This window comes from Equus przewalskii, chromosome 21 (genome assembly GCF_037783145.1).
Source record: "Equus przewalskii isolate Varuska chromosome 21, EquPr2, whole genome shotgun sequence".
NCBI lineage: Eukaryota > Metazoa > Chordata > Mammalia > Perissodactyla > Equidae > Equus > Equus przewalskii.
In genome coordinates, this window is record NC_091851.1 from 18,378,713 (window position 1) to 18,394,372 (window position 15,660).

Sequence of the window (15,660 nt, forward strand, 5' to 3'; positions counted from 1 at the left end):
TCCAGCTAAAGACAAAGGAAGATGTTGGGGGTGGGAGGAGTCAGTTACAGGAGGTTACCAGAAACAGGAATAAGATTATTATGCAGATTTAAGTCCTTGCCTTTGGCATTGATTAAGAGTTTCTAGAGATAAAGTCATCCCCCTCTTCTTCCTGGTACAGAGAGGGAGGGACCTTTACAGATGGAGATTTCCTTTACAATGTAAATGTCTCCTAACAAAGGGCAAGCAAGTTCCACTCCTCAGAGCCTCCTTCCCTGTCCCAGTTTATCAAAAGCAACCAGCCCGATAATCCTCATGCCAAAGAGACATATCTTGGCGTGGCCAAGACCAGTCCCCCACAGGGACACACAGCATAGGGTGCTGGGCCTCCTAGGTCATGTCTGGGACTCGGGCTTATCATCAAAGCTCAGTGGAAATCCATTGAAGGCTTCAAGCGGTGAAGGGACGTGATCACTATGGCAGCTCAGGGGAGGAGACCAGTTTGGAGAAGGCAGGAATGGAAGCTGAGAGGCTCATAGAAGAAGTCCAGGCAGGGAGGTCCACAGCCTGGGCTAGAGTGGTGGCCTTGGACATGTGGAGAAGCAGCAGGGCAGTAGATTTCAGAAGTAGCCACGAGTCCTGCTGGTGATTGAGGGGCGGGGAGTGAAGAGAAGGCAGGTCTAAAGATCGACTCCTGTGTGGACTGAGGGGTCATCTTCTGAGAGGGAGATGCTGGGCGGGTGACTGGGAGAATGTGTCTAGAGCTCAGGAAGTTGGGCTGTGTTGGAAATTTAAGTCCAGTGGCTGTCAGCAAGTAGGTGATACTTGGAATCCAGGGAGAAAGTATAGCTAGGGAGGAAAAGAAAAGAGAGATCAGGGCCAAGGCCCAGCAGAGGAAGGGAAACCAGCAAAGTTTCAGGAGAAAGCAGAGAGGTAAGGACCTCTGGAGTAACACAACACTGTGGAAGCTGTGAACCCCCCAGCAGAGCAGAGGGTGATCAAGCCTGGGGAATGCTGTTGGGTGACCATCAGACAAGCTGGTGGATGCGGCCACAGAGGGTCGCCACGGAGTGGTGAGGGCCGGGCAGCTTTCCGTGGGTGAAGCCAGGCTGGGAGATGAGGGAATGCTGTGTTGCAGACAACTCATTTAAATAAATTTGATTAATTGTGGAGAGAAAGGTCAGCCTCTGGACTAGGAGTCAAGGAGGAAATTGTCTCCTATGAGGGAGATGCTTAAATGCCAGGAAAGAACTGGTTTATAAGGAAAGGTCGAGGGAACAGGAGAGTGAGGGGTTAATTGCTAGAGGAACGTCTGTAGAGGTGGGAGCAGGGGCAGCAGCCCACAGTCTCCGATATTTGGCCAGTGTTGGGCCCATCCACATCAGTGTCCCACACCAGGGAAGCGAAGAGCAGGGAGGATGTGCTGGGAGCATTTAAAACGACATCCAGGCCCGAGTCTGGGACAGCTGACTTCACACTCTCCTTGCATCTTCCTGATCTTCAGTCCTGTTCTCTGCTGCTGACCCGGGACAAACGGTCATCGCCCCCAGCTGGTCCTTAGGACCCTGCTCCTTCCACCATGTACCCTCTCCCCCTCCTCATGCTGCCATCAGGATGACTTGTCCAAAATAGCTCCCGTCTAACTTGTCCCTTTCCCCTGTCACAGGAGAAAACAAATCTGTACTCTATAAGGAGAGACTTTATTTGAAAGGATTATTGAAGGCAGGGGAAGGTATTATTCAAGGGAAGCGGGATTGGGCAGAAGGGATTAAGGCAACAGGGAAAGCATTCTGACCTTAAAATAGGTCAGTCTCAAGGGATAGGCAAGGAGGAGTTTATCTTTTTTTTAATTACACTTTTTTTTTTTTGGTCAGGAAGATTGGCCCTGAGCTAACATCCATGCCAATCTTCCTCTGAACCCCAGGCTGCTGAAGCAGAGTGTGTGAACTTAACTACTACACCACCAGGCTGGCCCTAGGGTTTATCTTTTATGGGGAGAAAGAACCGGGTGTGGGGATGAAGGGGAGAGGCATGATCAGACAGTCGGTCAGAGAATGTTTTCCCTGGGGCCAGCCTGTTCTCAGGAGGGCTGTTGAGGAGGTGCTACTTTCCGGCTCAGGCTGAGAGTGGGCCAAAGTTCAGGGACACGAGAGAAGGAGAGAATCTTAACCAAAGTTTGATTAACAAGAATTTTGTTCCACTTGACCAGCGGGGAGAAGCAGTTCAGCCAATCATTTACGAGGCAAAGACGGGAATCTGGAAGGTCTGTGTCTGGCCTTAACGTAAACAAGGAGGGCGTCCATATGGATACTCCCCACGGGGGTTCCATCTCCCTGCTGCTTTGACCTCTGAACCACACTTCTGTAGTCCTCTGGCCCCTGTCCTGGTCAGCAACTCCACAGCCAATCTAGCCCATCGAATGGGTAACCCTGCCCTCAGTCCCCGACTCTCCCCCACTCCCTGACACTGCATAGGGAAGTCCCACCGAATCCCGAGATGGGACTGCCAACTCTGCTTTACCACCAGCTCCCTTATTCCCAAACCTTGTCTTGTGCCCTCTCCCAACCGTCTTCAATTATTTCTAGGGCTGCCTTGAAATGCAAAATCTACTCAAAGCAAACTTTGTTGGAAGTCAATTTCATTCATAAAAGTGTTCCATTAGGGCATTTCAAGGGTGGGAGGAAAACCAAACAACAATGGGATCTATTGGACTGAGAGAGGGGTGTTCTCTGCTGAAGCCACAATTGGAATTAGTGCCATTAATTTTTAAAAGAGATATTGTAGGCAGAAAGGCCCCAGCTACCACTTTAGATGATTTGGAACCTCTAAGGGTTGTGAAATGTGGGAACTGAGGATGGAGAGGGTTGTTGGAGCACGCCATTCCCAGACCTGGGCCGGGAGAGGCCTTTGAAGCTGTACCCATCAGATGGCTTTGATCCTCCCAGACCCACAGATAAAGTTGAGATGAGGGAAATGTTATTAATGTTATTATTTATACTTAGTGTAGCTTGCGTTTGAGGCCTCTCTTGTAAAGTGCTCCTGGCACTACTGCTTTGTATGTAATTTTACTCCTCACGGCATCGCTTCTGGGAAGAGGGTAAAGACTTTAGGCAGCTCTGGAAATAATCACTTTTCTGCAAGTTAGAGTGCTCATTAAGCCAGGCCTAATGGGAATACGTGCTCCCATTAGAGTTTGGCTTCTGTGGGAAATTATGTCTTTCGTAGAAGCTTGTGTGCTTCAGTGACCTAGGATGGTGCTCTTCTAGAGATTTCCATCATTCTCCCCCATTGAAAGCTTATATATGGAGAACGTGTGGGTGGGAGTGACACGCGACCTGGAAAAGAGAACAGTGATTAGGTGGCCTGGACTGCGGTTTTATTAGAGGGTCTCCACTAGGAAAGGTGCTTCAAATACAAAAGGTGTCATCACTGTCACCAGCGTTTATGCGGTACCCAGTGGAACGGTGGTTTTCAGACTTGAGTGTGCATTCACATCCCCTGGGGGCTTATTAAAATCAGCATTGCTGGGCCCCACTGTGGAGTTTCTGGTTCAGTTGGTCTGGGGTGGGGAATGAGAATTTGTATTTCTGTCATGTTCCTAGGTGACGCTGATGTATGTGACACATACATTTTGAGAACCACTGAAGTAATATATCGGACCTCTAAGATTCTGAAAAACCCAAACAGTAAGACTTCCCTAAATTGTCAAGTTTTTTACTTTCATTAGAATTGTTTGAATCAGCGTGTCCAAGAAGTAAACCAGAAGTCCTGTTTGACGACTTTTTTCAAAAAACAAAAGCCTTTTTATTTTGAAATAATTATAGATTCACTGGAAGTTTCAAAGAAATTTACATGGAGATTCCAGGTACTCTTTACCCAACCTCCTCCAAAGTTAACAGCTTACATAATTATAGTACAATACCAAAACCAGGAAATTGGCATTGGTATAAGCTATAGAATTTTTCCAGATTTCACCAGTTATACATGCACTCATTCGAGTGTGTTTGTGTATAGCTCTATGCAATTTGATCGCTGTGCAGCCTCAAGCTACTCAACTGTACCATGACTACAAGACTCCCTCATGCTACCCCTTTATAACCATGCCCACCCATTCCCTAATTCCCATCTCTAACCCCTGGCAACCACTAATCTGTTCTCCATTTCTATATTTATGTTATTTCACAAATGCTATATAAATGGAATCATGGAATATGTAATTTTTTGATGCTGGCTTTCTTCATTTAGCATAATTTCCTTGAGTTTCATCCAAGTTCTTGTGTGTATCAATAGTCCATTCTTTTTTTATTGCTGAGTGCTATTCCATGGTATGAATATACCAAAATTTGTTTGATCGTTTACACTTTGAAGGACATTGGGGTAGTTTCTGGTTTGGGGATATTATGAATAAAACTGCTACGTTTGTGTGCAAGTTTCTGCATGAAAATACATTTTCATTTCTCTGGGATATATGCCCAAGAGTCTGATTGCTGGTCATATAGTCAACCCATTTTTCAGTTTTGAAAGGAAGTTCCAAACTATTTTCTAGAGTGACTGAAACATTTTATACTCTCATCAGCAATGTGTAAGCGATCTAGTTTCTCTGCAGCCTCACTAATATTTAGTGTTATCACTATTTTTCATTTTACATTCTGATATGTATAGTGTGATATCTCACTGTGGTTTTAATTTTCACTTCTCTAATGTCTTATGATGTTGAACACCTTTTCATGTACTTACTTGCTATCTGTGTATCCTCTTCAGTAAAATGTTTGTTTATGTCTTTTGCACATTTTCTAATTTGGTTTCTTTTTAATTGTTGAGTTTTGAGAGTTCTTTATATATTCTAGATACTAGTTCTTTGTCAGATAGGTAGTTTGCAAATATTTTTCTCTCTTTTCATCCTTTTCACAGAAGTTTTAAATTTTTACGAGGTCCAATATATCAATTTTTCCTTTTATGGAGTGTGCTTTTGGTGTCAAGTCCAAGGATTCTTTGTCTGGTCCCAAGTCCCAGAGATCTTCTCCTGCTTTTTTCTAGAGGTTATGTATTTTTCGTTTTACATTTAAATCCATGACCCATTTTGAGTTAATTTTTATATACGCGTGAAGTTTAAATGGAAGTTCATATTTTGCCGATGGATGTTCATTTCCTCGAGCATCACTTCTTAAAAAGGTTATCCCTCCTCCGTTGGATTGATTTTGCTACTTTATTAAAGCTTAATTAGGCGTATTTGTGTGGATTTCTTTCTATGTTGTGTATTCTCTCCCATTGAGCTACGCGTCTACCTCTCCACCAGTGCTGCCCTGTCTTGATTACTGTAGCTACAGAATAAGCCTTAACATCAGGAAGAGTGGTTCCTCATTTTATTCCTCTTTCTCAAAATTATTTTGGCTATGCTAGGGCTTTTCCCTTTCCACAAAAATTTTAGAATAAGCTTACCTACATCTACAAAGAAACCTCGCTGGAGATAGAAGTGGTGGTAAAGCTATGGAACTGACATCTTTGCTATGTCAAGTCTTCCAACCATGAACCTAGTGTGTTCTGCAAATGTTTAGATCTTCTTTGATTTCTTTCATCAGCATTTCATCATTTTCATCATATATATACTGTGCACGTTTTTGTTAGATTTAAAACTAAGTCTTTCATTTTCTTTGGCGCAATTGTAAATGGTATTGCCTTGTTGATTTCAGTTTGCAATTATTTGTCATTAGTCTATAGAAATACAATGACTTTTGCATGTTGATTTTGTAACTTTCAAACTTACTGAACTCACTTATTAGTTGTAGGAGATTTCTTGGGTAGATTTATTGGAATTTTGTACGTAGTAGTCAGTTTACTTGAAATAGGGATAGCTTTATTTCTTCTTTTCAATCTGTATGCCTTCTATTTCTTTTTCTTGCCTTACTTCAGTGGTTAGATCTTATGGTGAATAGGAGTGGTGAGGGTGGACATCCTTGTCTTGTTCCCAGTCTTAGTGGGGAAGCAGTCAGTCTTTCACCATCAAGTATGACGTTAGCTGTAGACTTTTTGTAACGTACTTTATGAAGTTGAGAAATTTTCCCCCCTTCTAGTTAACTGAGAATATTTTGTCAAGAATGGTTGTTGAATTTCTTTCAATGTTTTTTCAACATCAATTGATATAATCATATGATCATATGATTTTTCTTCTTTAGTCTATTAATATGGTAGATTACATGGACTGCTTTCAAATATTAAACCAGCCTTGCATACTTGAAGTTAATCTCACTTTGTCAGGGTTTATTGTTCTTTTTATATTTTGTGGAATTCAATTTTCTAAAATTTTGTTAAGGACTTTGTGTTTAAGTGTGAGAGATACTGGTTTTCTAGTTTTCTTTCTTTTTTTATTGTGCACTTGAGTTTTGATATCAAGATAAAAGTGGCCTTATCAAATGAATTGGAAAGTTCCCTCCTCTTCTATTTTCTGGAAGATGTTATATAAAATTGGTATTAATTCTTCTCTGAATTGACCATTTCTCCAGGGAAAGCATCTTGGCCTGGGACTTCTTTTTTAGGAAATTTTAAATTATAGATTCAATTTCTTTAATTGGCTATTCAGGTTCTCTATTTTATCTTGGTTAAATTTGGTAGTTAGCGGTCTGTGAGGAATTTTGATGCGTTTCTTCTAAGTTGTCAAATTTTTGAGTATAAAGTTGTTCATGCTATTCCCTTGTTACCCTTTAATGGTTGCAGAATCTGTTGTGATATTCCTTATTTCACGTCTGATATTAGGGATTTGTCTTTTCAAAGAAACAGCTCTTTGTTTCATTTATTTTCTTTACTGTTTTTTCTATTTTCAATTGCATCAATTTCTGTTCTTTATTTTTTCCTTCCTCCCACTGGCTTTGGGCTTATTTTTCTCTTCTTTTTCTTTTTCTTGAGGTAAATGCTTAGATTATTGATTTCAGATCTTTCCTTTTTCCTTGTAAGCATTTAGTGCTATATATAAATTTCCCTCTCAGCGCTGTAGCTGCATCCCACGAATTTTGGTATGTTGTGATTTCATATTCATTATATACAATTTCACTTTTTTCTTGAAGATGTCTTTAAGAAGATTTCATCTTTTCTTTAAGATTTCCTTTTTGACCTGTGGAATATTTAGTATGTTGTTTACATACAAGTTCTTGGAGATTTTCATTTTGGCTTTCTGCTATTGATTTCTGATTTTATTTAATTGTTTCGATTATGAGAGAACATACTTTGTCTGATTTCATTTCTTTTACACTTGTTAAGGTTAGTTTGTAACCCAAGATGTGGTCTATCTTGGTGAATGCTCTATAGGCATTTGAAAAACAGGTGTATTCTGCTCTTATTGGATAGAGTCTTCTAGAAGTGTCACTTAGACCCTGTTGGTTGAGGATGTTGTTTGGTTCTTCTGCCTTTGTGGATTTTCTCTTTAGTAGTTCTGTCAATGAGAGGAGAGTGTTACAGTCTCCAGCTACAGTACTGGATTCGTCAATTTCTCTTTCCAGCTCTATCAGTTTTTGATTCAGGTATTTTAAAGATCTGTTTGTGTGTGTGTGTCTTTACACACTTAGGATTGCTATGTCTTGTTGGTAGATTGATCTTTTATCATTACGTAATGTCCCTCTCTGTTTCTGGCAATTTTCTTTACTCTGAAGTCTACTTTGATACTAATACAGCCACTCCTCCTTTTTAAAAAATTAATGCTTATGTGGTATACTTTTCTTCTATCCTTTTACTTTCAGCTTACCTATATCATTATGTTTGGGGTGAGTTTTTTATAGACTGCATATTGTTGGGCCATGTTTTTTAATCCACTCTGCCAATCTCTGTCTTTTAATTGCTGTGTTTAGAACACTTCCATTTAAACTAATTATTGACATGTTAGGGTTTAATTTGTTTACTGCTTTTTCTCTGTTGCTTGTTACCCTGTTGTCTTTCTCCTGCCTTCCTGTGGATTATTTGAACATGTTTTTAGAGTCCCACTTTGATTTATTTATAATTTTTTAATATATCACTTTATAGAGTTTTCTTAGTGGTTGCTCTAGCTATTATTACGTGTACGTATGTATATAGAAAGACGGAAGACTGGTGTCAATGTTTTACTGCTTTGAGTAAAGTGTAGAAATCCTTTTACCCTCCACACTTTAAAGTTTTAATTGCCTTAAATGTTTCTTCTGTATGCACGTAAGACGGTGTTACAGCCTTTACTTCAACCATAAAATATGATTAAAGAAACTCTTGAGATGAAGGATAGTCTGTTATGTTTACTTCTGCTTTTACCCATTCTGATGTTCTGTCCTTTCTGAAAGCCTTAGCCTTCTATTATAACTGTTTTTTCTGTTTTGAGAGCTTCAACTAGCCATTTTTTTAAGAGTAGGTCTGCTAGCAACAGATTCTCTTCGTTTTTCTTTGCCTGAGAATGTCTCTATTTCCTCTTTATTTCTGAGGAACAGTCTCACTATATATAGGATTTGTGGTTGACAGGCCTTTCTTTCAACACTTGAAAAATGTGCCACTTCCTTCTGGACTCCATCGTTTCTGACGAGAAACTTGCTTTTTCAACTCGATGTTTCTTTATAGGCCATATGCTATTTTTCCTGCTGTTTCTAAGATTTTTTCCTTTGTCTTTAGTTTTCAGAAGTTTAATTGTGATGTGCCTTGGTGTGGATTTCATTCAGTTTACCCTACTTGGAGTTTGCTCAGCTTCTTGAATTTGCAATTTTATGTTCTTTGCTGAGTTTGGGAAATTTTCAGCATTATTTCTTAGAATACTTTTTCAGTCTCATGCCCTTGCTCTTCTCCTGGGACTTTAATGATATGAATGATGGATCTTCTTATTGCCCCACAGATCCCTGAGGTTCTGTTAACTTATTTATTTATTTTTTTGAGGACGATTAGCCCTGAGGTAACATCTGCTGCCAATCCTCCTCTTTTTGCTAAGGAAGACTGGCCCTGAGCTAACATCCCTGCCCATCTTCCTCTACTTTATATGTGGGATGCCTACCACAGCATGGCTTGCCAAGCGGTGCCACATCTGCACCCAGGATCCGAACTGGCAAACCCTGGCCACCGAAGCAGAACGTGTGCACTTAACTGCTGCATCACCAGGCCGGCCCCTCTGTTGACTTATTTTTCAGATCTATTTTCTCTTCATTGTTCAGATTGAGTATATTCTATTGATTTGTCCTCAGGTTCACTGATTCTATCCTTGTCATCTCCATTCTATTTTTTTTTTTGTTTTTTTGAGGAATATTAGCCCTGAGCTAACTACTGCCAATCCTCCTCTTTTTGCTGAGGAAGACTGGCCCTGAGCTAACATCCCTGCCCATCTTCCTCTACTTTATATGTGGGATGCCTACCACAGCATGGCTTTTGCCAAGCAGTGCCATGCCCACACCCGGGATCCAAACCAGCAAACCCCAGGCTACTGAGAAGCAGAATGCGCAAACTTAACTGCTGCGCCACCGGGCCAACCCCTCCATTCTGCTTTTGAGTCCATCCAGTGACTTTTAAAATTTTGATTACTGTATTTGTGAGTTCTACAATTTCCATTTAGTTCTTTCTATACCTTCTATTTCTTTCCTGAGATTTTCTATGTTTTCATTTATTTCAAGAGATTTGTAATTCATTGTAGAAGTTTTATTTTTTTTAAATTAATTAATTAATTAATTTTTGGTGAGGAAGACTAACCCTGAGCTAACATCTGGGCCAATCTTCTTCTGTTTTGTATGTGGGATGCCACCACAGTGTGGCTTGATGAGCCATATCTAGGTCCAAGCCCAGCATCCGAACTGGTGAGCCCCAGGCCGCAGAAGCAGAGCACACGAATTTAACCAGTACACCACCAGCCAGCCCAGTACAAGTCTTTTTATGGTGACAACTTTAAAATCCTTGTCAGATAATTCCATATCTGAGTCTTCTTAATATTAGCATCTGTTGTCTTTTCTCATTTAAATTGTGGTTTTCCCGGTTCCTGGTGTGATGTTTGATTGTGTCCTGGACGTTTTGATTCTTAAGCTGGGAGACCTTTGATCCTAAGTCTTCCCTTTTGGCGAGCAGTCATGAGCAATCACTATTTAGATTTGGTGTGTAGGTTCTGATCTACTTTTGTGGGTATTTGTATCAGTGACAGTTTGGCTTTCTGAGCCTTTTGAATTCTATCTTTGTCTGCTTTGCTCTTCTGTGTTGCTGGGGCTCCTGCTCTGTCTTATCTGGTGCCATCTGTGGGGGCGGAAGCACTTCCATGGAACATCTGTTGTCGTTTCACCACCTCAGTGGCAGCCAGTAGAGACACAGAGCCCTGTGGATCAGGCTGCCTGCAGCAGCTGCAGTTGTAGACTGAGGGGTTCAGGCTCCCCACTAGGTCCCTGCGGGGTCCCCCCTTGGCCAGAGAGAGTGGGCTTTTCTTGTGTTGTGTTGTCTGTGCTGTTGCTCATTCTGGGTTGCAGGCCTCTCCAGTGCCCAGGCTGGAGGTACATGGGAGATAAAAAGAAAACCCAGCAGACTCATCCCATTGTGGTTCCTCAAGTCTTGAGGCTCCCAGCCAGTCTGCCTTCTCTCTTCCAGCTTTCAGAGTCCTTCTATCATTGTCTATTGAATCATTTCCATGGTATTTTGATGCATTTAGAGGGGAGGAGCTGGAAAACTGATTCTATGTCATCTTCTAGAATTGGAAGCCTATTTGGATGACTTTGATGTATTTTAAAAAAACCCAGGAAAACGAATAATCACTAAATGTATTTTGTTTGGGAAATAAAATATTTCAAAATGTAGAACCCAATGGAGGGAAATAGTAAGTTGATTTTATGGGTCGAATTGTCGCACCCCCTCCCAACACATCCCAAAGGATATGTTGACATCTTAACCCCAGTACCTCAAAATGTGACCTTATTTGGAAATAGAGTCATTAAAGATGTAATTAAGTCATAATGAGGTCATTTTGGAGTACAGTGGCCCCCATAATCCAAAACGACTGATGTCGTTATAAAAAGAAGGAAATTTGGACACAGACACAGAGGGAAGACAGCCATGTGAGGAGACCATTGGTAGAAATACGGAGGCAGGGATTGGAAGGAAGCGTTGACAAGCCAAGAAACGTCAAAGATTGCATTGCTGGCTATCACCAAAAGCATGAACCAGATTCTCGCTCAGAGGCCTCAGGAGGACCGACCTCACCGACACCTTGGTTGCAAACTGCTGGCCTCCAGAACCGTGAGAGAACAAACGTCTGTTTTTAAGCCACCTGGTTTGTGGAACTGTGTTCCGGCAGCCTTAGGAAATTAAGGCAGTTGGGAACTAGTGATCTGGTAAGCTTAACCATGAGATTTAGAGAGACAAAAATATGGACACCATGCCTCATTAAGTCGTGACCCACTGTCTAGGCAAATGTTCTTACAATGGGACGGAGAATCAAAAGGAAGATCTGGGAGGTTGCCGCCTGTGGCACTCCAGGGAGGCGGCAGCGCAGGCACCTAGGTGCCCAGTCTCCACTGCCTGCCTTTGAATGGACCACACGGCAACGGGCATCTCCTTGTAACTATGGTGGACTAGGAACAGACACCCTTCTTTTGTTTGCTGGGCAATTGTAATGCCTTTAGATTCTTGTGCAACCACCAAAGTCAGGAGGTTCCCCTGCGTCAATGGTTGGGATGGAACGTTTCACCACATGACGTGACTGACACCTCAGTGTGGGGTGGTGGCATAAAGCATCTCTTTCATTAGTTAAAGATGATTCACACGGCCCAATTTTGGCCTCACTGTTTTGGAAAATGGCTTCAAATGAAGAAATAGGGTAGGAAAAATATCTCCCCTAACCACTATCAAAAACAGGAAAATACATCTTTATATCATCCTTTATGTTTTTTTCCCCAAGTAGTTTCACTTCCAATTCTCACTTTAGAAACCAATATGCCCAGAAGCTGGGTGACCTTTCAGGGCCACTCTCTGCTGACGGGTGGAGACCTCTCACAATTTTATTGCTTTCCCAATTAAAAGATTCAGTTGAATGAATCACAGATATTCTTAAAGTCGCAACAGAATCAGGGCATTTTTTTTTTGGTTCCAATTTGGATGGAGGAATTCAAGATCATGGCTCCTCCTTTGATGTAAACATTCACACATAACTTGGATCTAATTTGGAATTTTCAGGGCCACTTGGGGCAGATGGAAGAAGGCGCTTAATGAGCGCCTACTGTGTTCCAGGCTTCGTGCTGGGTGCATTTCACTGAAACACATCTGTTAGCCTGTGGTCCTGCGGCGGAAAGATGCAAAGGGAATCATTTCCAATGGAAAATATCTAGTTAAACTACAATGATTCAAACATAATTTTAAAAGAATAGAATATTTCCTCCTCTTATTAGAAGCCCAGAGCCCACTTTCTCAGAGTCTTATGAAATAAGCCGTTTCTTTGGAAATGCAGCATCTCCAGGGGTCTTGTAGGCAGGAATAAAATCCTGGCTCTGTTTAGACCTTTCATCACATGTAATGGATTCTCAAACTCTGCCAGCCAAGAGAGAGCAGCAACAGCCCCTGAGAGGCTAGCTCTCCGGACAGAGTTTCTTTGTATTCGACTCTGTGATCTTCCTGCCAAAAAGCAATCCCACAAGCAGCGTCTTGAAGAACACCTCCGCCCCCCAGCCCCACCCAGTGGGACCACCCTCCAGAGCTTTGAGTCAGAGGGACGTTGGAAAGGCGGGGAGGGGGCATCTTCTGAAGTTGTCTGACTCAGGACGGATGCCTTGAGACCACGCTGCCAATCATAAACAGAAGCCTGGCTTTGGTTCCTTAGTCGCAATTAAGCAACCGCATAGTTTCCTAACAAGCCCCCAAATGTTGTGTTATCAGTCCAGGTGGCTGGATCACAAGCCCCAGGTATGTTCAGGGAAGTGGGCTGGTCGTGTGTCATCCCTGTTGGGCTCTCATTGCCATTGTGCAATCTTTTGAAGGATCATGAGAAGACTTGGTGAGCTGGCTCGGGTGAGGTCATCTTCTCAGATTAGATGCTCAGCAAGCACCCTCCAGTGGTTGTTATAGCAGGAAAGACTCTGCTGCTTCTCAAATAACAGTTTCTATTTATATGGTCCCAGAGTCTGCCAGCATTATTTGCGAGAGCTGTGGGTAAGCAGTGGGGGAGCCATCATCAGAAAAATCCCAACAGCTGCAACTTCCACCTGCCTGCGCCTGGCTCCTCTGTCCTACAGTACTCCCTTCCCACTGCCTCCAATTTGTGCAAGTATAACATTTTGGGGCTTTGCATGATATTATTCTGCCTGTTGCTTTGTGTGTGTGTGTGAAACCTAAGTCAACCTGAATTACTCAGTCTCTGGGGCAATTGAGTGGCTGAAATCTCAACATGGGAATTTTAGGTCCTTGTCAATCAAATTCTAATACCGACCTGGGCTGGTGGCAGTCTGGCTACAGATGCACTTGCTCTCCTCTCCCTCTGCCCGACCCAGATACGTCATCCCAAACCACCACCAGGGTGTTTCCTACTCAGATACCTCCCAGGTTGTGCAATTGTCTAAAGATAACATCCAGAATCACCAGCCTGGCATCCAAACTCGCCTACTTCCTCCCATCCCCTCCCCAAGGAGACCCTAACCTCCCTCCCAGCTGTCTTTCCTACTCATTCCTCATTTAAAAAATCACATTGCTCTCTTGAAAGTTCCTAAAGATGTGTTAATTTCCAGACCACGACGTATTGTCCAAGTTCTCGTCCTCCTAGAGGGCTCTGCACCATTTGGCACCGGGCATCTGCCCACCAGCCTTGCTCTCCTAACCATCCCCCTGCCTTGCCTCCCACTCCGCCACTCTCTCCTGGGTTTCTTTTCAAGAGTAGCTCCATTCCATCTGCCTCTTTCTCTAACTCCTCTTCCTTCTTCTGTCCATTTAACCTGGATTTCACAATCATCATAATGACACTAGCTACCATTCTTTGGGCTCTGCCTGGTGCCAGGCATTGCCATCGGGGCTTTACAGGCACTATCTCACTTACTTTTCTTAACTTCCCTGTACGGTAGATTCTATTGTCATCCCTAGTTTACAGGTTAAGGAATTGAGGCACAGAGGGATTTAGTAACCTACCCAAGGTCACACAGCTAGTTAGTGGCAGAGCAGGCCTTGAACTCAGGTCTGACACTGTAACCAGTGACGTTTATCACCCCCCTGGAAACTGTTCTTGGCCTTCTTTCCCCTCCTTCCTCCTTCTCCCCTCTGGCTTCTTCTCCTCCTTTCCCCTCCCCGCCCCTCTTCTCTCCATTTGCCATCCCCTCTCCTTGGGAAACCTTACTGACCTTGCAGCTTTTGCTCACCTACCTGACTGACCTCTCTCAAAGCTCAACCTTCAGCCCCCACCTCTGTCTTGAGCTCCAAATGCACCCTCGCATTTATAGCTTCCTAATGGCCATGTCTCCCCCACGGGCCCTATGGGGGCCCAGAGAACCCATCGCCTCCCCCATCTTGCCGGCCCCATGATCCTGAATTATCCATTCAGAGTCTCTCTCCTCCTGGTCACTTAGACTCAAGACCTCTCTTTCCCTTGGGCCATCCTCCTTCCCACCTCTGCCCAGTGCAGACTTTGGACTGAGCCTTCACCTCGTCTCTCAATGGGTCTGGAGGCTTCCCTTCCCTCCAGTCTCACCTCTACTTGGCGAAGTCAGGCAATGTCACCGCTTGTTTCCATCACTCACAGGCCTCTGGGTTTAGAGTATTCAATTAATTCAGCAAGGAGGCCATTAGATTGACGTGGCTCTAACGCCGCGGCAGCCTATGTAAGCAAACCAACCTCTAAGCCTGTAAATGCCTCAAGGTTACGAAATCGAAATGCGAAGGACAGCCAATCACAAGCAGCCAACTAGGCTTTAAGTTATAGCCAAACAAATCATTTCCTTTCTTTGCTTCTGTACTTGATATAAGTCTTTCCCCTGGTTCCTGTTGGCAGAACGCTCCTAACCAATTCCGGTTTGGTGCTGCCTGATTCAAATTGATAAATGCTCAAATCAACTCTTAAAATCTTTAATATGCTTCAGTTTATCTTTTAACAAGAGCTTCCTGCTTTCCCAACTCCATCTAAACTCACATTGTGATGCCAAATTATTTTTCATGAGGCAGAGCTCAAATCGCATTCATGGCTAACTCTTCCGTAACGCTAAATGCCAGGCCCTCTTGCAAGAGCTTTACCCAGTTAGCCCTCACAATAACTCTAGGACATCAGTCCTATAATCATCCCCATTTTGCAGATGGGAGACTGAGGCTCAGAGAGGAGCCATAGCTTGTCACAGATTACACAGCTACTAGGTGGCAGGGCTGGGATTTGAATCCAGGCAGCCCAACTCATAACCACTACACCACACTGTCTCATGTCACACACCTGCTCAAAAACACTCAATGGCTCCCTGTTGCCCAGGAAGTGCAGCATGAACTGCTTCAAGGGCCCCTATGAGCTGGTCTCAATTTACTAATCCAGCATTAGCTCCTCCTCCTACCCTTTCTGCTCCCAATGCTTTGACCAAATGCCCTCCTTGCTGCCCACGACACCTGAGAGTTTTCCACCTTTGGCTTTGTTAACGCCAACTCTGTGCCAAGGATGTCCATTCCCCACATCGCCATGGCCAAGCCATGCTCACCCTCGGAAGCCTGTCTCAAATGTCATGGCCTCCATGAAGACACCTTATTTTCCTACCAAGCAGGCAGAAGCAT

At 43.2% G+C, this 15,660-nt stretch overlaps 1 long non-coding RNA gene across 1 annotated transcript; it reads right to left on the reverse strand.

The window, feature by feature from the left end:
- Window positions 1-9,592: 9,592 nt before the first annotated feature.
- Window positions 9,593-14,756, reverse strand: LOC139078173 (uncharacterized). The gene is made up of 2 exons (XR_011530995.1): window positions 14,603-14,756; window positions 9,593-13,074 (listed from the first exon to the last, which is right to left on the reverse strand). It is a non-coding gene; the product is annotated as an uncharacterized lncRNA (long non-coding RNA).
- Window positions 14,757-15,660: the final 904 nt, after the last annotated feature.